At 36.4% G+C, this 23422-nt stretch overlaps 1 long non-coding RNA gene across 1 annotated transcript; it reads left to right on the top strand.

The window, feature by feature from the left end:
• The first annotated feature begins 1825 nt into the window (after nt 1–1825).
• On the top strand, nt 1826–22498 carry LOC118499904. Its single transcript, XR_004902444.1, has 3 exons — nt 1826–1835; nt 9034–9037; nt 22351–22498. It is a non-coding gene; the product is annotated as an uncharacterized LOC118499904 (long non-coding RNA).
• The last annotated feature ends 924 nt before the right edge of the window (nt 22499–23422 follow it).

The raw sequence follows: 23422 nt of genomic DNA, 5'->3' as shown, positions 1-23422 counted from the left end.
ACACATGAAACATTTTCCAGGATAGACCACATGTTAGGACACAAAACAAATCTTAAATAAACCTGAGAAGACTGAAATCATATCAAGCATCTCTGACAATATTAGTATGAAACTAGAAACAAATCACAACAAAAAAATTGAAACACACATAATCACATGTCAATTAAATAACATATAACTAAAAAATGAATGGATCAACAATGAGATCAAAGAAGAAATCAAGAGACACCTTAAGACAAAAGTAAAATACACAACAACCTAAGTCTACAGGGAACAGAAAAAGCAGTCCTAACAGTGTAATTCATAGCAATACAGGCATACTTCAAGGAATAAGAAAAATCTCAAAGGAACAATCTAAACTTACACTGAAGGGGAAAAAAAGAATAACAAAGGCCAAAACAAGTAGAAGGAAGGCAATAATAAATAAAAATCAGAGAAGAAATTTAAAGAAGTGTCTCAAAAAACAATGCAAAAGATCAATTAAACAAACAGCTTGTTCATCAAAAGGATAAACAAGATTGATAAACCTTTAATTACATTCATAAAGAAAAAAAGAGAAGATACAAATAAATAAAATCAGAAAGGAAAGAGAAGTAACAATTGACATTATGGAAATTAAAAGGATTATAAGAAAATATTATGAACTATATGTCAAAAAATTGGACAATCCAGGAGAAATGGATAAATTCTTAGAAACATACATTCTTCAAAAATTAAGCCAAAAAAGAAACAGAAAATATGAACAGACTTATTATAACTAATGAAATCAAAGCAGTAATAAAAAAAACTCCCAAGAAACAAGAGTCCTGGACTGATGACTCCCCAGGTGAATTTACCAAACATTCAAAGAACTAACACCTCTCCTTAAACTATTCCTGAAAATTCAAGAGGAGTGAAGACTCCCAAGCTCGATTTATGAGGCTAGCATCATCCTCATCCTAAAACCAGATAAAGATACTACAAAGAAATAAAATTATATGCCAATATTTCTGATGAACCTAAATGTAAAAATTGTCAACAAAATATTAGCACTTTCTTACATCATACACAAAAATGGATTTAATTCTCAAGTGTAAAATCTGAAACCATAAAACTGGAAGAAAAAATAGGCAGTAAGCTCTTTGATATCAGTCTTAGAAATAATTTTTGAATATGTCTCCTCAGGTAAGAGTAAAACCAGCAAAAATAAAGAAGTGGGACTACATCAAACTGAAAAGTTTTACACAGAAAACCAACAACAAATGAAAAAGACAAACTACTTAATGGGAGAAAATATTTGCAAGTCATATCCAATGAGGGGTTATTACCCAAAATTTATTTAAAAATCATATAACGCAAAATCAAAAAGTCCAATTAAAAAATGAACAGAGGACATGAACATTTTTTTTCAAAAAAGACATATAGATGGCTAACAGATACCTAAAGAGATGCTTAACATCATTAATCATCAGGGAAATGCAAATCAAAATAACAATGAATTATCACCTCACACTTGTCAAAACAGACAAAGCTATTACAGCTTGTCAAGGCTATTACAAAAAAGACAACAAATAACAAGTGTTGGCCAGGATGTGGAGAAAAGACAACCCTCTTACACTGTTGGTGGGATTATAAATTGATGTAGTAACTATGGAAAACATCACAGAAATTCCTCCAAAATTAAAAATAGATCCACCATGACCCAGAAATTCTACTTCTGGGCATTTGTCCAAAGAAACAGAAATACTAACTTGAAAACATATATGCGCCCCTATGTTCATTGCAGCATTATTTACAATGGCCAAGATATGAAAGCAACCTAAGTGTTCACCAATAGATGAATGGATAAAGAAGATGTGAGATATATATATATCTACATCTATACCTATATATACATATATATCTCACATCAAAAGAAAAAGAATGAAACCTTGCCATTTGCAACAACATGAATGGGCCTTGAGAGCATTATCCTAAGTGAAATAATCAGAGAAAGATAAATACTTTATGATTTCATGTATATGTGGAATCTAAAAAACGAAACAAATGAACAAAGAAAACAGAACAGAAAAGACTCACAGATACTGAAAACAATCTGGTTGTTTTCAGATGGTTGATGGTTGTCATAGAGGAGCAGGTTGGGGGATGGGTATAAAAGGTGAAGGTAATTAAAAGGTACAAACTCCCAGGTATAAAATAAGTCACAGGGACATAATATACAGCAGAGGGAACATAGTCAGTAGATCATAATAACTTTTGTAAGGTGATGGATATTGCTAGATTTATCATTGTGATGACTTCATAAGGTATATAAATGTCAAATCACTATGGTGTACACCTGAAACTAATACAATATTACACATGAACTATGCTTCAAGAAAGAGAGAGAGAGAGAGAGAGAGAGAGAGAGAGAGAGAGAGAGAGAGAAAGAAAGAAAAGAAAGAAAGAAAGAAAGAAAGAAAGAAAGAAAGAAAAGAAAGAAAGAAAGAAAGAAAGAAAGAAAGAAAGAAAAAGCCAGCCAGCCAATAGATTCCTCTGGCCTAGGGAAATCACAGCAGATGAAGAGGTACATTTAAATTTAGGCCTGAGAGGATCAGAGGTATTTTATAACAAGAGAGTATTCTGGATGAGAAAATGGAGTGAACAGAAGCATGCCGTGCATTTGGCCAGAAGCATTCTGACAGAGAGTCACAGAGAGCCAGGGTGCTCAGGAAGTTCTGAATGACTGTGCTGAAGCATTAGCATCTTCAAGAAACTTTCCATGATTCTCCTCTTTGATTTAGATATTATTATGTGTTTATCCATTGCTTTCATTATCCTAGGTGCTTGACAAATATTTGTGGACCGAGTGAATTAAATGACCGTTAATTATTTAACACACAGTACTGTGCGCACATCTCCATCCCAGCACTTACTAAACTCTCTGACTCGACTATTAAGTATTTTGGTGACAGGACTAATGTCTTTTTCTTTTCTTTTTATATCTATCAGGTCTAATACTCAAAATGGACAATCAAAAATTTTAATGAAAAAATGAATATGCCAATAAATGAACTAATTAAGTGCAAGGTAAAAATACATACACATTCATATATACACACATAAATATGTAAACAAATGAAAAATAGATTGTTGCTCAACAACAGACAACTGTCATTGCCAGACTAAGGCACTTGGACTTACTCTGAGGGCAGTGGAAGAATTTTTCTGTAAGTAACACCACCATTAGAACATTGGTGAATTAAAAGGAAGAACAGTTAAGAAACCATTCAAATAGTCAAGATATGAGGTGGTGAACATATAAATCTACCCAAATCAGATCAGATTTGATTCATTTTTAGCAGAAAAAGTATCACAATGAGAACAGATGAAGGGAACACAATTAGCACTTTTTTTAACAGCATCTGATTTTCATGGGGAATGGGTTCAAAGGGGTGAAAGAGAGGAGGAGAGCATCATTGCAAGAGAAGCAGTGAGCATAAATAGGTAACTGTGTAGCTCAAGGCAAAGGTCACCCTGTTCTCTGTTTTCCAGGTCAGCTTCTTACTTCCATCTACACACAAAGTATTGCTGATCTGCACGACTGCCCACTCACATTGGCAACTTAGCATGGATACTGCTCCAAGAAAACTATGAAATAAAGACCGCTGCTCATTTATTTTAAGATAACACAGGTAAGCAATAAATAGGGGGAGCCTTCGTTATTCTTCCAAGCAATGCTGTGGATAGAAAGAGAAATGGAAAATCTAGAAGTATAAGTAAAAGTCTGAGTTACTGCGGCATAATGCTCCTGAGCCCTGTTGCCCCCAATGAGCCCATGTCTGCCGTTGCAGTTTTCTTTACCACGTATTGAAAAAGGAAATAAATAAAATTGGTGTCAAACAAAATATTTCCTCCTCTGATTGAAGAGAACATGAAGACCTGAAAGATGTTTATACTCATAAACTCTAGGAATCCCTTTCTGCTGTCAAATTCCAATGGCAGCATCTGGCAAAGTAGTGCACGAAGTTCTACCCAGGTGGCAAACTCCGCAGTCGCTGGAGCAGAAATACTGGAGTTTCCAGCAGAGGACAGAGAAGGAAGAGTGACTTGGGCCTACTTCGGTCAAAGGCTTTTAATAGAAAGACAGCAGACACGAAGCTTTGTGCTTAAAACAAGGAAATAAACTTAAAAATTTTTTAATGCATGTGACTTTACAGGCAGCTGAATTCATGTCTGATATCCTCAAAGAAAACAGGAAAGTTTTCTCCTTTTATCACAGGAAAAGATACATTGCTTGTGTTCTATTTAGCTCAAAGTGGAAACTGGATAAGTGTAACTATAAAATAGTGAGATAGAGTTTTCCAGCAAACATTAGAATCTTTGCAGCTGGTATTTGATTGAGCTGCCAAAGGAGCACACCTCCTTTGGGACACACATGTGCCTCCCCACAGTAATCCCAAGGAGGAGGCCACTGTCCAGGCAGGGAGGGGAATTTCTCTCGAGGAGTTGACACTAGAGTCCATTCATCAGACTTGCCAGAAAAGCAGCCCTGTATGTAGCTTTACGGCCCCTCTGAGTGATGGCTGTTACTGTGTTAACCCGCTCTGAGTTTCAATATGCTTTTTTTGGTAAAGCTCTCGTCCTATTTCTGCAGGGCAAAAAAGGCAGGAGAGGGAAGAAAATCAGCATTCATTTATTTATTCAACAAAGTAGGTGCTAAAAGTGTGAGATTTGGGGACAAAAATGGCAAGCAAAATGATGTTTAAAAAGACCCTGCTAGGGTCCTTTACATGTGATTCCTTATAGTATGTTCACTTCAGAAGAGCACTCAGCCAGCCAGCTTCCACGAAGCGGACCCCTGCTTTTATATCTGTGCAGAAAATGGTGAACATAGCAGGTCTGAGATGGCTAGTCTCAGAGAGGCATACTTCTAAGGTTGGGCCTTGTCTTATATCTGGAAATTTGGATTTGGGGAGTGCTTCCACCATTCCCTAACTGATAAAGGTGGTTTACTGTGGCTAAATTATTTGTATAATCAATGTCACTTATACGGCTGAACACTGCTTGATTTCTGGGAGTCTGGAATTTGGTTATTTGCTAGGCAGATGGTACCTACATGACCAGATGACCAGTGTCCAATAAAAACATTGGGCCTTGAGTTTCTGACAAGCTTCTCTAGAAGCTTGTGTTTTTCACATGTGTTTTTACATCTTGTTGCTGGAGTAATTAAGCACGTCCTGAATGTCTCCATGGGGAGAGGTCTCTCGGAAGCCTGGGCCTGGTTTCCTCCAAACCTCGCCCCATGGACCCTTTTCCTTTGGTGATTATGCTTTGTATCCTTTTGCTGTAATAAATCCTAGCCATGAGACAACTGATTCCTGTGAGTTATTCCAGCCAATCACCAAGCCTTGAGGTAGTCTTTGGGGACCCCTGCTTCATCTCTACTGAACCCTATACTTATGATCAAGCCTGTCAGATAAGTTCTTATTTAGTGCCATTTTCAGGAACTCATTCAATGGAATTTCTGGAGACAGAGAGACCCAGGATGAATTCCAAAATAGGGGAAAGATGATGAAGGGGATAATGCAGTTTATTTAGATCATATTGACTCCTCTCTCTAGGCTTTGGTATGTGAGGTTTTCATTATCTTTTTGCTGTGTTTAGTGTTGGTTGTTATTACTATAGAGTTTAGTGTGTGCTTTTTATAATGTCATATTTTATGTTTCTTATATTGTCATGACAACTAGAGATCACACATCTCAACAAATATTATCAAAAATTATATTTTGCAAAGTGTTGAGTTTGTCATTATTCTTTAAGTAAGGATTTTTAAATAGCACACAGTAAATTCATAGTAAAAAATACTCCAGCAGTACTCTGCTGTGTTTATCACTAGAGATCCTTTCAGAGTTATTTTCCCTCATTTTAAATTGAACCTTCATTTGTCAATCTCTGCCTCTTGATTTTTAACAATAAAGACAATGGTAAAGCATTTATATGCTTCCTCTGGAAGTATATGCACGTGTTCACATCGGTATGTATATATACCCATAGGTACATGGTATGGAGCATTTTGTTTTGCTTTAATTGAATTTTCTTTCCTTTGGCCTACAGACATATCTTTCTTTCCTACACCTTAATGGTCCCAGGAAGCTTACGAATGCAGGCATGGGGTCTTTCAGGAAGCCCTAAAAGTGTTTGACCAGGTTTCAAGCAAACAAGTGTCCCTATTTACATTTGCTACCTTCAGAGCTCTAAACATTTCTTTGTTTTTTAATTATTATTTTTTATTATTGTTCAAATACAGCTGTCTTCATTCTCTGCCCCCCCACCCCATCATTTCTGAAGGCCCTCTCAGGCAATGGTGCACCAGCTGTGACTCAAATAAATTAAACATTTGAATGTAAGACCTGAAACCATAAAACTCCTACAAGAAACATAGGTAGTAAATTCCTTATCATCAGTTTTGGTGATGACTTTTTGGATCTGCCACCAAAAACAAAAGCAACAAAAGCAAAAATCAACAAGTGGAACTACATTAAATCAAAAAGCTTCTGCACAGCAAAAGAAACCATTAACCAAATGAAAAGGCAACCTATTAAATAGAAGAAAACATTTTCAAATCATTTATCTAATAAGGGGTTAATATCCAAATTATATTTAAAAACTCAGACAACTTAACATAAAAAAAACAAACAATCCAATTAAAAATTGGCAGTAAACATGAATAGACACTATTCCAAAAAAGAAATACAGATGGGCAACAAGTACATGAAAAGACATGAAAGATTCTCAACATTACAAATCAGGGAAATGCAAATCAAAACCACAATTAAGTATCACCTCATGCCCCCTCCCCATGAAGAATCTGATAAATATGCAGCTTAAAATTTTCTACATTATGTTATCTTTTAGGCCTGATGTGGAGACTTTCCATAACTGAATTGATGTTCATATTGTGTATGTAAGTTTATGCTGAAAAAATCTGGTTTTACTTTGGTTCTATAAGTTAGCATAGCACTCAGCTCTTAGTATATGGTGTTTTATTTTGCATTAAATCAATAAAAATTATTTCTTGTGTGTTATAAGGCTATTACATATATATTAATTAAAAAATTAAAAAATGTTAGTAAAATACTTCATGTGAATAGAATAAACATTGGGCACTGAAGTGTGGTTTTTTATGCTGAAGGTATTCAAACTATGTGTGTCATGCTTTGTATAATTTAAAAGCAAAACAAATGGAAATCAAAGCCAAAATGAAACAAAGTAATATGATTTGAAGCTTAGATTTTATAGAAGTCACAGTGAAAACAGATTGTCTATCGTCAAAAAGAGGAGATAACAAATACTAGTAAGGATGCGGAGAAAAGCAAACCCTTTTATTACACTGTTGGTGGGATTGTAAATTGGTACAGCCACTGTGGAAAACACTGTGGAGTTTCCTCAAAAAATTAAAAATATAATTACCATATGACCCAGCAATTCTACTTCTGAGAATAAATCCAAAAGAAACAAAAACATCAACTTCAAACTAAACTAACCAGGAACGTGGGGACAGACTTAGATGGAGAGCAGGAAAACAGCTAGTGGTGGCTGGGGGGAGTGGGTTAGATGGAGGGGTTGGAAAAAGGAAAAAAGACTCATGGACACAGACAACAATGTGGTGATTGCTGGGGGAAGGAGTGTATAGGGGACTAACGGGTAATGGAAAAAGTACAATGAAGATTGAGTATTAAAAAAAGAAAAGATATCTGCACCCCCATGTCCACAGCATCATTATGTACAATAGCCAAGGCATGGAAACAACCTGTGTCCATTGACATACAAGTGGATAAAGAAGTTGTGTTACACACACACACACACACACATGAATATCATTTAGTCATAAAAAAGAATAATGTCTTATATACCATTTGTAATGATATATATGGACCTTATGAGAGCATTGTGCTAAGTGAAAGAAGTCAGAGAAAGACAAATACCATATAATCTCATATGTGGAACCTTAAAGAACTACCTGATCTCATAGATACAGAGAACAGACAGACTAGTGGTTTTGGAGAGGGATGTGAAATGGGGAAAGGGGTGGCCAAAGCTACAAATTTCAGTAATAAATGAATTAAGGCATGGGGATGTAATGTATAATATGGTAACTATAGCTAATAATACTGTATTATGTATTTGATCTTAAAAGTTTTCATCACAAGGAAAATTTGTATGCATGTATGGTGATAGATGTTAAGTAGACTTATTGTGGTGATCATTTTGCAGTGTATGCACATATCAAATTATTACATTGTACACCTGCAACTAACAACAATTATATCAATCATACATCAATAAAAAATATTTTTTAAGGAAATGTACCTAAAAAGAACACTAGAGTGCATTAAACTGCATTCCCCAAAATTCATGTGTTGAAGTCTTAGTCCCCAGTATACCAGAATGTGATTATATTTGGAGACATGGTCTTTCATGGGTAATTAAGATTAAATGAGGTCATTGGGCAGGCCCTAATCTGACTGGTGACCTTATAAGAAGTGCAGATTAGGATGTAGACATGGAGCGAGAGAAAACCATGTGAAGACAAGCAAGAAGGCAGCCATCTGCAAGGCAAGGTGAGAGGCCTCAGAAGAAACCAAACCTGTCAACACCTTGATTTTGGACATCTAGCCTCCATAACTGGGAGAAAATAACTTTGTTGTTTAAGCTACCCAGTCTGTGGTATTTTTTATGGCAGCCCTAGCAAACTAATAAAGAGTGACAAAGAGGATGATATGGCAGTACTCAGAACAGAATATGAGAGTCAAAACATTTTTTTGTTATATTTTTGGAAGAGTTTTAAGCCCATTTCTCTGCTGAAAGAAGAGATAAAATAAGCCTAGATACCCAGTCTAGGGTGTTTTTTATGTTATTTCACTGCTTCCTCTCATAAATTTCTAGTTCTTGACATGCCAAGAAAGTCACCATATTAATTTGACTATGTCAATGCAGTAAGCACTTGTTCATCGGAAACTGGCATTTTTAATCTTGATAAATCAGTCCAATCAATGGACTGGCCTGCTCTAGATTGGTAGACAGACTACAGGCAAAACAACAACAAAAAAATTTTAAGCCGAATCCATTTTAATAGGGGTCAGCTGTATAAAGTAAGCATTTAACATTTTTATAGTTTATAATTTCAGATTTCCAATTTATTTTCTATCGATTAAGCAAGCCAATTTTTGCTTTGAAATTTAATCAACAATATTTTTACTTAATTTCCTTTGAATTAAGTAGATTTTGTCTGAGCACCAGCACACAGCTAATTTTCACAAAAGGGCCCCAACAGAATCCATCTTCAATAAAGCTTAATTCAGATCCACAGACCAAGAAGGAATCATTTGCAAAATAATAATTCAAATACTTGTAGCATATTAGGACTTTCCAGAAGTTCAATGACTGTTACTCTGGCTTCTATAAAATCTAAGCTTCAAATTGTATTACTTTGTTTCATTTTCACTTTGTTTTCTATTTGTTATGCTCTTAAACTATGTGAAGTGTGACACAATTTGAATACTTTCAGCAGAAGAACCCACACTTCCAGTGCCCTGTGAATATTCTATTCACATGAAGAATTTTATTGATAATTTTTCATTTTTATGTTAACATATATAATAGCCTGACAGTACAGAATGAAATAATTTATATTAAGTTAATGTAAAATAAAACACCTCATACTAAGAGCTGAGTGCTATGGTAATTTATAGAACCAAAGCAAACCCATATTTATTCAGCATAAACTTAGGGAAACTCTCCAAATCCAGCCTAAGAGATAATATAATATAGAAACATTTAAGCTGCCATGTTTATGAGGTTCTTCACTGAGGTGGGAGGAGAAAGGCTGGGAGAGAGAAAGAAAAATAAATTGAAAAATGAAAACTATTTTTTATTAATAGTTACTGTTCAGCTATATTTTATAAAACAAGCCATAAAAATGAAGGATGAGTGCTCTCTGCTTTACAGGGAAGTTTCCTGCTATGGAAACCCCCATGCAACTGATGGGCAGTTGAAAATACTCAAGACTGGTTAGTTAAACTTTGCAACTGTGTCAGGAGTTTCAGATTCATATCTTCCGTAGTTTCTTTTTTCACTGTATTCTGCTTTGAATTGGGTTTGACTGGAGATCAGGAGGTAGAAAGAATATCTTACAGAAAGGTCTCTTTGCACAAACATAAATACCATCCAGGGCAAGCACAAAATTGTACTTTTTTTGCTATTGCTGTAATTTGTAATTTTACATCCCCATCTAAAAATCCTTCTCTTCCCAATCTCTCTCTCTCTCTCTTTCTCTCTCTCTCTCTCTCTCTGTCACACACACACACACACACACACACACACATGTCATTTATTCCAAAACACAGGAGTCTGTGTATCAGCCTCCACACCACCCATACTCTTTCCCAATGCTGTCCTCCACTTTCCAATGCAATCAAAGACACTAGTCTCCCAACCTCTTGGCTTTATGCTCATATTCCAAGTTCCACTTGTTGCTTTTTTCCCTTTTCATTACCAGTATTCCCTTTCTGAACAGTCTGGCACTTTGTATCTTAAAGTTTTGTCAGTTCTGAGCTCACCTCCAAGTTGAAGTTACCTGAAGCAAAAAGGGAATAAGCCCCTATATTGATCAGCTCCAGGGAACAGGCTAAACACTGTCCTATGAGGAAAAAGGCACAAGTTCCAGTCCCAATTGTCTCTTACCTAGTTATAAAACCACAGACAAGTCTCTCAACTTCTGGGGACCATGGTTGGCCAACAATAATTTCTGCCAAATGAACAGGGTTGTTGTAAGGCTTAACATTTACAGTAATGGCTATTTCTAATATTTGTTCAGGTAAAACAAATTTTGACATTTTTCTCAAAACTTCTAATTTCCCTTGGCTAGGATATTTTCACCAAAGGATTTTGTATCCTTTGAGTGCAAGAGCAATGACTTAAATGGAATGATTAATACCTACCGTCTGGCAATTGTGATATAGTCCAATAATATTCACCTAATGAGAAAATGAATGAATCAAATGAAAGTAAGCAATGCATGTGACAACAATGTTCCAATACTAAACAAACTACACAAATGCAAGGTGTTAGGGTTTTTTTTTTGGGGGGGGGGTTATTCATCCATCAAACAATCCTAGAGGGTTTGCTCTGTGCCAGGCACTGTGCTAGTCAGGAACAGCAGAAGCCTCTTGTGGGGAGTAGCAGTTCTTGATACCAGGGAGCTCTTACTGGAGAGTTACTGTAACTGGATGGTCAGGCATGAAGGGAGAGTAAATCATCTGAGTAGTAAGAATTTCACTTTGATTTTATGAGAGGTCTTGTGGACAGAAATGCAAGAAACATTCTAAATTTAATATTAATGACTCAGTACATTTACCCAAATGTGCCATTTCTCCTTTTCCTATCTTCTATGTTTCTTTCACTTGCCCATGTTTAAGTCCACATGTTTTAATGCTTTATATCTTTAAGGAATCAGATCAAATCAAGACTACCAACTGTGCGAGCCCTTAATTTGTAGATATCGTCACTTTTTTCAAATGCAAAAATTTAATCTTAGGCCTTTCTTCAATGATAGTCAGTGGGCAAATAAGGTTCTTTATTTAGAATACATTGACTATATACCAAATAGAGCCAGTTAGACAATTTAATTACCACAAAATGTATGAAAAGCCCACTAAATACTGGGCCAAGTTCTGATGGGCATACCAAATCGGTGTAAAAGATATCACAGCTACCCTCAAGGAGCTTAAACTTGGTAAGAGATGAGGCATGCATACAAATATGCAGTCATAGTTGGGGAAAACCGGTAACAGGAGGAAGGAGGTAATTTATACATTGCCAAATATTCAGAGAGAAATTGCATATTGTAAAAGGATCATAATGACAGCCTTATGAGGTGCTAAAATTGCCTGTAGAACCTTGAAATAATTTACAAAATATCTTCAGTGGAAAATCAGTTATTTCCCAGTTATTACCCGAGCTTTACTGCTTCAGTTCAGTACATGGTTTCAGGGACTTGTGTGTAGTAACAATGATTCTTCTTGTATTTTATGAAGTCTATTCTGGAATCGTTGTTTGTATCTTTAAATAGAGGCTACACAGGCTCAGATTTTCAATGCAATATTAATGTTGCACGCACATAGAAATGTTCTCATTTACCTATCTTTGCTGTTCTTGTACTACTACTTTAAAAGCAGTTTGCAGCTGAGGCGTTTGTGCCTCTCACTGCGTGAGATGGGCTTATAGCTCACATACAGTGGAAACATAATAGCTAAATAGTTTTTATTTTAGCCTGGAGGATCATAGATCTGCCCCCTGGGATTTATGCTGCTACTTCAAACCCCAAGCTAAGAAAAATGTGTATTGTCAGACTTGCTTTACCATTCTTTCAAATGAAAGTTTAATCAACTTGACATTTACAGTAATGAGTGTCCTGGTGACAGCATTTATGGAGCATACAGTAATCTCTCTCTAAAAGTAATCTCTTACTACAAAGTAAGTATGAAAATGTGGAATGAAGCAGGGTGGTTGTGTGTCAAATCAAGACACCAAGTCTAAAAACAGTCTTCAAGGGCTGAGACATGACTGAAGCCATGCTGTGCCTCAGGGGCTGTGCTTTCACCTCCAGAGTTTGTGAGTCTCATGGGGAGACAGAAACGTTCTTCAGCCAATAGGTTTTGGAAACACCTGGGCCAAACACAGAAAAAAAATGTTCAAAACTTCTTAGAACTTTTAGTATACAAGTATGCTATTAGAATATCCAAAAGAGATATCTATTGTGCAGCTTTCCAGAAATTTTATAATCATAGAAACTTGTATTTTCATGGGATACCTTTTGGGACAAGTGTTCTCTGTGAAAGGCATTTTACTATCAAAGAACTTGGCTTTGCCTGTGGTCATTTACCTTGCCATTTTCACAATGAAAATTGTTTTTTTCTTAATTCTTTCTTTTTTTCTTTCTTTCCTTTTCTCAGAAGTTATTGGAATTGCTTTAAAACTTTATTTTAAAAAGCCTCCATTCAGAAATTAATAGGCAAACTCCAGGTAAATTCCCATCTTCCAGAATTTTCATATATCAACATAGCTATACTAAGTGATTCTATATTATATCAGTTATACCAGTGATTTTCAACCTTTTTCATTTCATGGCACACATAAACTAATTACTGAAATTCTGTAGCAGGGCAAAAATGACATTATATTTCTTGACAGTTTGACAAAAAATATAGGTATAATTTTGCTTCACTCACACCAGCTATTGTAGTGTTGACTGTTGTCATTTTTTTAAATTTGACAACCTAATGGAAAAGAAGTCAGTGCCCCTGACTAGTCAAGTATTGAATGTTTTAAAAATTCTTGCAGCACACTAAATGTGCCTCTTGTAGCACATAGGTTGAAAATCACTGGGCTATACCATGGTCATGAGGTCTGGTTTATCATAAAGTATATTATTTATAGTTTATTAAACTCACTTGAGCTGTATCACTACACTTATATGAAGTAGTTAGAATAGTCCAACTCATAGAGACAGAAAGTAGGATGGTGGTGGCCAGGGACTGGGGAAGGTGGGAGGGAAAGGTGTGTAATGGAGTTGTTAGAGCTTCGGTTTTGCACAATGAGAAAGTTCTGGAGGTTGGTTGCACATCAATGTGAATACTTCTTCACACTATTGAACTGTACACTTGAAAATGGTTAAGACAGTAAAAATTTATGTTATATGTATTTTACCACGATTTTAAAACTCATGTAACTTTCAATATAGTGCTGTATTAAATTCTACCACATGTAAATACAAAATATGGAACTGTTTGAATATTTAAATTTATTTATCTCTCTTTATGAAAAAAGACTAGTAGAGAAAAAACTCTAGTTCACTAGAATGGAAATCTAAAAGTTTCCGATAGTCTCCCTAATCAAGGCTGCAACTAACCATGCAAACATTTGGTGTTCTGGTGAAACTTTTTAAAATTGTATGCATCTTAAAGTAAAAGGCACTTTAAGATTTCATATTAGGTTATTTTCCTAAATACACATTTTCTATTGATCATATTTTCCATCTATATTGATTATATATTTCTAAATCAACTTGTATTAATTCAAGAGACATATCTCTAAATTTGAACTTTTGGCATTCCAAACTGACATTATCATTACTATTATAATTTCCTGTAGATATCTGGCTAGACTCATAGGAATGTGTATCATCTTTTAGGATGAGGATATGCCCTGAAATGGGGAAAATATGCTTTAGTACTTCCTTCTTCCCTAGCTCTGTTCTAGAGCACCACTGTGCTTTTTTGTTGTTATTATTCTATATATGCAGGACTTATTAAAAGCACAATTTCTTTGGGAATTTGAAGACATGTGCAGTTAGTAATTTTGTGTAGCAGAATAAGAAAAACAAGATATGTGTAGCAGCACACAACACCTCCTCACATCTGGAGTGAGTGCTGCCTACTCCATTTTATGCAACTCTTGGCAGGTCCCCTGCCTCTCAGGGAAATAGATATGAGGTTTCCAATTAATGGGTGATAACCAAAACATAATATCCCTGACGTACAACCAAACCCACCCTGTATGAACTAAGACTACACTCACTATGTACAAATAGAGTAGTGAATGCCCTCAGTGAGGTGGTCATTGAAGAGGGAGTTGTAGGAATTCTAGGGGAAGAGAACTGCAGGCGTAACTTGCCATTTGTCTTCCTTATAGCCCCAGAATAGAGTTTTGGGAGCTATTTGTGTGATTGAAGAGGAAGCCTAAGGAACTGTTACAGGGGAAGCATTTCAGGAATGAGGTGAGACTCTGAGGCAGGTGACTAAAGAAGATGAGCCCAGGACAACAGAAACGTCCAATTTAAGGGAATTGAAATCATCCTTGGAGAAGACAAAATTGTTTTCCTTCATGATAGGAATGACTCTTATGAACTCCAGGGTAATTAGAAACTTCTATCATGTTAAAAAGGATAGGTGATCAATGTCTAGGTTTCACCTGCCTCGCACTTTCCAGTGTAAACCCAGAGGACATGGGGACTGAGGGCCAGTGGGGAGCTGCCTGGAGATGTACACAGGGAAACAGAATGCCCACTGAGTTCCCACCTATTATCTCACCCCTGAGTCCTCAGGACACCTACTTAGAAAGGGGGTGCCACAGGGGTAAGAATTGTATCTGTGAAGAAGGGGAGAGGGAGCAAAGATGTCAGCCCTATGCCATACCTCCTTGTCTAAAAATGCAGATAGCATCAGACGGAGATTTCATCAGGATAATGAAAAGAGGGAGTACATGAAAAAGGCAGGAAAGGGCGACCAGCCAGGCTATGATAAGACAAGAACAATTACTATGAAAGCTTTTGAATATTTCCTAAAGCTTTCAGTACTCCCAGGTCCATTGTTTTTATTGCCCTTTCTGTTTGAGTATTAGCAGCAAAACCCTAAAATAAAAAGGGTGTGTGATCTTTTAATTCTGTGTCAAAGAAAAGCCAGAAAGCTAAGAGACTGTATCCTGATTACATAGTTCTGAGAGTAAGAGCAGCTAAAGAAAAGGGAGAGAATCATACACATTGATGAGATTTGGGATTAATGAGAGGCCCCGGCCGGGAAAGCCTACATGCAATAGAGCAGCAAGCCCAGGAGTTTTACCCGAAAGTGATCTCATATAGGCTCTGTCAAAATGACGGACTCTTAACTTACATATTTATTATTTTTTCAGTTGAATGGCAAAAATGAGACATTCATTTCTATTGGATGTCTAGATATTACAGTATAACTTGGTAAGTTAAACTGTAAGACAAAAAAGAAAATCATATTTTAAAGTTCTAGTGTAAGACAAGAACAGGAAATCCTAAGTCCAGTTACTAAATCATTGGCATTTTTTTCTCTAATAGTGAATCCTCTAAATTGAGAGTTATGCTTAGAGCAGTTGGGTGGGGTGTCATCCTGAGACACCAAGGTTGTGGGTTCAATTCCCGGTCAGAGCACATGCAAGAATCAACAAATGGGAGACAACTGTACTTGAACAATAAAAAGAGAGAAAGAGAGAATGAGAATCAACCAATGATTATATAAATTAGTGTAAAAAAGTCAATTTCTCTCTTTCTATAAGTGAAAAAAGAAAAGTATAGTGGTATGAGAAGATGGTGGCTGAGTAGGCAGAAGCTGAGCCCACTTGCTTGTGCCCCCAGCATGGATTTTCCACTGATCTTCTGACAAGCGACCTGAACAATCAACAGAATCTCAGCTGACATGAATTTTTGAAGCCATGGAGTACAGAGGATGCTTTGCACCCTCTAGTAAGAGATTTTATAAGATGAGGGGGAAATGCCTTGTGCGAGGCACCTGCAGCAGTGGAGGGACCAGACAGAAAATGCAGCTAGTGACTCTCTCCCCTCCCAGAGCAGGAGCCTTGGTCCCGCACAGGGAAACCCCAAACCCTCATCAGGAGAGACTTGGGGCAATATACAAAGTCTGGGAGACACACACACAATGAGCTACACGTCCATAAATGCAGCACCAACCATAAGAGTTCCAGAGAGAAACTGTGTCTCCTAAAACTGCCGGAGGCACCAGCAGGCTGTGGACAGACCTGAATGAGAGAAACTTTTTTTGCTTTTTGGTAAGATGGAGCATGCAGAGAGTCTGTTCATGGCTCAGTGTTGCAGTGTGGGTACCACATAGAGACTTTTTAAAAAGGGGGAGCTGAGACGTGTCTGGGCAGGGACCCTGTGCATGTACATGCAGTGGCTCTGCCAAAAAAGAAAGAAACCAGAGTGAAAGTGCAGTTCATTCCCACTGAATCCAGCTGCACAGGAAGAATAGAAAGTGGCATGGCAAAGGTATTGAGTGACCTCACTCAGTGCAGCTGGTGAGCAGGAGGCCTGCACAGAACAGAGTTCAGGTCTAAGTCTCCTGAAAGAGGCAGGCTGGGGACTGGATGGCCAGGAGCTGAGTTCCAGAGATTCATTGCAGCCAGGCAGGGCCCCTCACAGGCAGGTGTGCCCAACCCACACTTGCAGGATTGCAGGCTCTGCAGAACAGTGAGGCCCCTGCTGGGCGCATATCTGCATGGGAGAGAAGGAGAAGCTCCAAAACAGCCCTTTCTGGACTACTCTGATTCCTTAGGGCCCAATCAACTGAAACCAGCAGAACAGCGAGAAGAGAGACAGGCACAGAAAGGGGTATTCAGAGCCCTGCCCAGCTTCAGCTCTTATATAGAACTTCCATCAATGCCAAGTAGAAAAGAGCTATCCTTTTTACACAGATTGGCCCCTCACATGAAATGGACACCTAATTCATCAGAAACTGTACGTTATTGGAAATAATCTGGGACAGACCAAGATATGTGGCAGACATGTGGGGAGGCAGTCCACCATCTTCCCTGGAGACTGAACAGCACCTCCCATGGGTAACCCAGGGATTCCACCCTCCTGATTGCACCAGAGGCTCCCTCTGGAGGCAGGTGAAGGTGGTACTGACAGTGCTCTCAGACATGAGATGAACCACTCCTGGGCCTTGTGCTAATGAAAAGCTTCAGGGTAGAACAGAGGGGACCAGCTAGGCCTGAAGGAGATGACATAGACTGTGGATCCCTTGTAGCCATGAACAGGCTGCCTAGGACTAGATTGGGACACCATCTGACATTACCAGGGGCACATGCAGAAAAAGAAGACAGTGGGAAATACTAGGCTCTGCTGAGATGAATTCCGCCTCAGTCTTCTTCATTACTTACATTATTTTTTCTCTTGCATAGCTTTTTAACTTTATTTTTTCTTCCATTTTGTTCCAATTATTTTACTATTTATTTTATTTTAGTTTTATTTCAAATCTCATATTTTACTTCTCTTATTCTACTTTGCCTTCTTCCTTCTTCTTCATATTTTTGTTTTAAATTTTATTTTTTCTCCTTCTAGTGTCTTGTTTCTATTCCTCATTCTTACTATTTCTCCCCACTCCAGACTCTCAAAGCTATTTTTTTCCATTAGTCATCTCACATTCTTTGCCCATTTTTTATGATATCCTTATTATCTCTCCACGTTTTTTTTTTTAATCTTTTCTTGTTGGTCATTGATATGGTGGTTGTTGCTTTTCTTCAGTTTTATTCCTAGATGTTCACTATTTTCGTATTTCAAATCTCAAATTTTACTGTTTCCCTCTCCTACTCCCTTTTGCATTCCTCTTGTCCTTTCTTATATTCATTTTAAATTCCATTTTTTCTCTCTTGTAGCCTGGTTTTTATTTCTTACTCATTATTTTTTCTCCTAGCCTTTCAAAATCATTTTTTTCTCTTTTAGTTACCTCATAATCTTTTTTTCTTTCTTCTTTTCTTCTTATAATATTTGTATTCTTTTCCCACCCTTATTAATCTTTGCTTGTTTGTTGTTGATATTACTGTGGTGGTTGTTTTTCTTCAATTTTGTTCATTTTTTTACTATATTTTTTACTTTTAAAACTCATACTCTTCCTTTTTCTTACTGTTTTGCTCTCCTTTTTAAATTTACAGTGTAAATTTTCTTTTCTTCTTTCTTCACCTTGTTTCTATTCCCTGTTCTTACTATTTCTCCTCCATCTACCCTCTCAAAATCATTTTTCTTTGTGTCAGTCATCTCATATTCATTCTTCCTTTCTTATGATAGTCTTAGTCTATTTCCACCTTTATTAATATTTTCTCACTTGATGTTGATATTGTGGTTGAGGTTGAAAGGTATTTTTGCTGGTGTAGGTTTTGTTTGCAGGGCTGTTTTATTTTCTTCTGGCAGTACCTGTATGACAGCATACAATACATGGTGGACACTATGACTCTTAGTCAGCCACCTTGAGGGAAAAACCCACCAATGAATGACCCACCAACAACCAAAACACAATTATAATGAGAGCCAACATAAATAGTGTAAGTGGAATCCAAAGAGCATGCAGGTTGGGAGATCAAGGAGACTGCACCACTAAGTCCCACAGGTCTCCTACCACAGAAGGCCACACCATGAAGACAAGGAGTCAGCACAGATCAATCTAATATGCAGAAATAAACAAAAAGAGTCACTTAAAATGGGGAGACAAAGAAACAAGCCCCAGATGAAAGGAAAAGAAGAATCCCCAGAAAGAATGCTAAATGAAATTGAGGGAAGCAGTCTATTGGACAGAGTTCAAAACAATGGTTTTAAAGCTACTCAAGGAACTTAGCAGGAGCTACAAGGAACTTTAAGGGAGCTATAAGAAACTTAGTAGGAACTACTGCAGCATGAAAAAGGACATAGAAACTATGAATAAGAATTTAGAGGAAATGAAAAATAAAATATCTGAAATGAAGAATACACTAGAAGGAATTAAAAGCAGGCTAGATGAAATAGAGAACTGAATCAATGAGTTTGAACACAAGATAGAAAAAAACATAGCAACAGAGTGAAAGAAGAATAAAGATAAAGGAAGATAGCTTAAGGGAGCTGCGGGACAACATGAAATGTAACAATCTTCACATCACAGGGCTACCACAAGGAGAAGTCAAGGAACAAGCCGTAGAAAACCTGTTTGAAAAAGTAATGACAGAAAATTTCCCTAATTGGGTAAGGGAAAAATCAAAGTTCAGGAAGCACAGAGGGCCCAAATAAGAAGAACCCAAAGAGGCCCACTCCAAGACACACCATACTTAAAATGGCAAAATATAAAGACAAAGAGAGAATCTTAAAGGCAGCAAGGGAGAAACAGCTTAGTAACATGCAAGTGAGCTCCAATAAAACCTATCAGCTGATTTCTGAGGAGAAACACTACAAGCCAGAAGGGAATGGCATGAAATATTCCAAGTATTGAAAAGCAAAGAACTGCAACCAAGACTACTCTACCAAGCAATGCTCTCATTTAAAACAGAAGGCAAAATAAGAAGCGTCCCAGACAAAAAAGAAAAAGCTAAAAGAGCACACATCTCCACCAAACAAGCACTGCAAGAAATGTTAAAGGAACTACCTGAAGAAGATGAAGAAAAAGAGAGAGAGAACACAGATACAAAAGGGAAAAAATTACATTGAATAAATACCTGTCAATAATAACCTTAAATGTAAATGGAATAAATGTTCCAATCAAAAGACATAGGGTAGCTGAATGGGTAAGAAAACATGGCCCACACATATTCTGTCTACCAGAGATCGACCTTAGAACAAAAGACTTACACAGGCAGAAAGTGAAGGAATGGAAAATAATTTTCCAAGCAAATGGACATGAAAAGAAGCTGGGGTAGCAATACCAATATCAGACAAAATAGACTTCAAAACAAAGGCCATAACAACAGACAAAGAAAGTCAGTTACTACAAAATACTTAAGGGAGTAGTTCACCCAGAGGATATAACCCTTGTAAAGATATATGCACCCAACAGAGGAGCACCTAAAGACATAAGGGAAATCTAGTAGGACTTTAAGGAAGATATCAACAGCAATAAAGTCATCATAGAGGATTTTAACACCCTACTTTCAATTAAGTATTGGTCATGCAAACAAAACAAAAAGGATATTGTGGCATTGAATGACATTCTAGATCAAAAGGACTTAATTGATATTTACAGAGCATTTCACCCCAAAAAAGCAAAATATACATTCTTTCCAAATGTACATGGATCATTTTCAAAGATAGAACATGTGGTAGGACACAAAACAAGCCTCAACAAATTCAAGAAAATTGAAATCACATCAAGCATCTTTCCATATCATAATGGCTAGAAACCAACCTCAAGGAAAAAACTCAAAAACTTTAAATACATGGAGACTGAATAAGATGTTACTAAGTCATAAGTGGGTTAATAATGAGACCAAGGAAGAAATTAAGAAGTATCTGGGAACAAATGAAAATGAACACACAACAACCCAAAACCTATAAGATTCAGCGAAGGCAGTCCTCAGAAGGAAGTTTATAGGAATACAGGGCTACATAAAGAAGACATAAAAATCTCAAAGAGCCTAACCCTACATCTATAAGAACTAGAAGAACAATAAATCAAGCCAGAGCAACAAGAAAGAAGGAAATAATAAAGATCAGAACAGAATTAAACAACATAGAGACTAATAAAACAATCTAAAGGATCAATAAATCAGGAGCTTCTTCTTTGAAAAGATAAACAAAATTTACATTTAACCAGACTCATCCAAAAAAAATTGACAAAGGATCCAAATAAATGAAATCAGAAATAAAAGAGAAGTTACAACTGATAACACAGAGGTACAAAGGATTGTAAGAAATTACTATAAACAATTATATGCCAAGAAATGGGACAACCTGGGAAAAATGGATAAATTTCTAGAAATACACAATCTTCTAAAACTGAATCAAGAAGAAGCATAAAATTTAAATAGACCAATAACAACCAGTGAAATTGAAGCAGTAATCATAAAACTCCTAGAACACAAATTCCCTGGACTGGATGGCTTCACAGGCAAATTTTACCAAATATTCAAAGTATAACTAACTCCTATCCTTTTCAAACTACTTCAAAAAATTCAGGAAGAGGGACAACGTCCAAACTCGTTTTACAAGGCCAGTATTATCCTAATTGCAAAACCAAGTAAAGATTCAACAAAGAAAGAAGGCCAATGTCTCTGATGAGCATAGATGCTAACATCCTTAACAAAATATTGGCAATCTGGATCAGGCAATATATTAAAAAAATCATACACCATGATCAAGTAGGATTTATCCCAGGGATGAAAGAATAGTATAATATCAATGCCAATCAATAAACATAATACACCACATACACAAAATGAAAGATGAATATCACATGATTATATCAATAGATGCTGAAAAAGCATTTGGTAAAATTCAGCACCCATTTATGATAAAAACACTCAGCAAAGTGGAAATCAAGGGAGCATACCTCAACATAATAAAGGCCATATACAAGAAATCTGCTGCCAATATCATACTCAGTGGGCAAAAGCTAAAAGCTTTCCCCTTACGATTAGGAACAAGACAAGGGTGTCCACTTCCATTATTCATATTCAACATAGTACTAGAAGTTCTGGCCACAGCAATCAGGTAAGAAAAAGAAATAAAAGGCACTGAAATTGGAAAGGAGGAAGTAAAACTTTCATTATTTGCAGATGACATGTAAGCGTACACAGGAAATCCTATAGTCTCCACCAAAAAAATTACTTGACCTAATTAATTAGTGAACCTGGCAAATAGTAGGATACAAAATCAATAATCAGAAATTGATGGTGTTTTTGTACATCAACAATGAAGTATCAGAAGCAGAAGCTAGGAAAAGATCCCATTTCCTACAGCAACAAGAAAATAGTACTTAGGAAAAATTTAACCAAAGAGGTAAAAGACCTGTATTCAGGAAATTATAGACCACTGAGGAAATATTGAAGAAGTACAGACAAATGGAGGCATATACCATGTTGATGGTGTGGAAGAATTAACATCATTAAAATGTCCATACTACCTAAGGCAATCTCTAGATTCAATGCAATTTCTATTAAAATACCAGTGGCATATTTCACAGATCTAGAACAAATATTCCAAAAATTTATATGGAACCATAAAAGACCCCAAATAGCCTCAGAAATCTTGAGAAAGGAGAACAAAGTTGGAAGGATAAGAATACTTGATATCAAACTATTCTACAAGACCACTATAATCAAAACAGTCTGGTACTGGCATAAGAACAGACACACAGATCAATGGAACCGGATAAAAAGCCCAGAAATAAACCTGTGCTTTTCTATGGTCTATTAATATTTGACTAAAGGGAACATGAGGATAAAATGGAGTAAAAATAGTCTCTTCAATAAATAGTGTTGGGAGAACTAGACTGGTATATGTATAAAAATGAAACTAGACTACCAACTTATACCATACACCAGAACAAACTCAAAATGGATAAACAACTTAAACATAAGCTGTGATACCATAAAAGTCTAAGCAGAAAACATAGGCAGTAAAATTTCAGATATCCCACATAGCAATATTTTTGCTAATATATTTCCTATGGCAAGGAAAATAAAGGAAAAAAAACAAATGGGACTACATCAAATTAAGAAGCTTCTGAACAGCTAAAGAAACCATCATCAACATAAAAAGGGAACAATGTATATGGGAGAATATGTTTGTCAATGATACAAGGGACAAGCATTTAATCTCCAAAATATATAAATAACTTATATGACTCAATAGCATGAAGACAAACAATCCAATTAAAAAAATGGGCAAAGGACCTGAATAGACACTTCTCAAAGGAGGCCATAAAGATGGCCCATACACATATGAAAACATGCTCAACATCACTAGCCATCAGAGAGATGCAAATTTAAACCACAATGAAATATCACCTTACACCTGTCAGAATGCTATCATTAATAAATCAAGAAACAGCAAGTGCTGGTAAGGATGTGGAGAAAAAGGAACCCTAGTGCAAAAGGAACTGTTGGTGGGAATGTAGATTGG

Source organism: Phyllostomus discolor, chromosome 4 (genome assembly GCF_004126475.2).
Source record: "Phyllostomus discolor isolate MPI-MPIP mPhyDis1 chromosome 4, mPhyDis1.pri.v3, whole genome shotgun sequence".
In the NCBI taxonomy this organism is placed as follows: Eukaryota; Metazoa; Chordata; class Mammalia; order Chiroptera; family Phyllostomidae; genus Phyllostomus; species Phyllostomus discolor.
The sequence above is the reverse complement of the archived record's forward strand: the minus strand, read 5'-3'. Positions and strand labels throughout refer to the sequence as shown.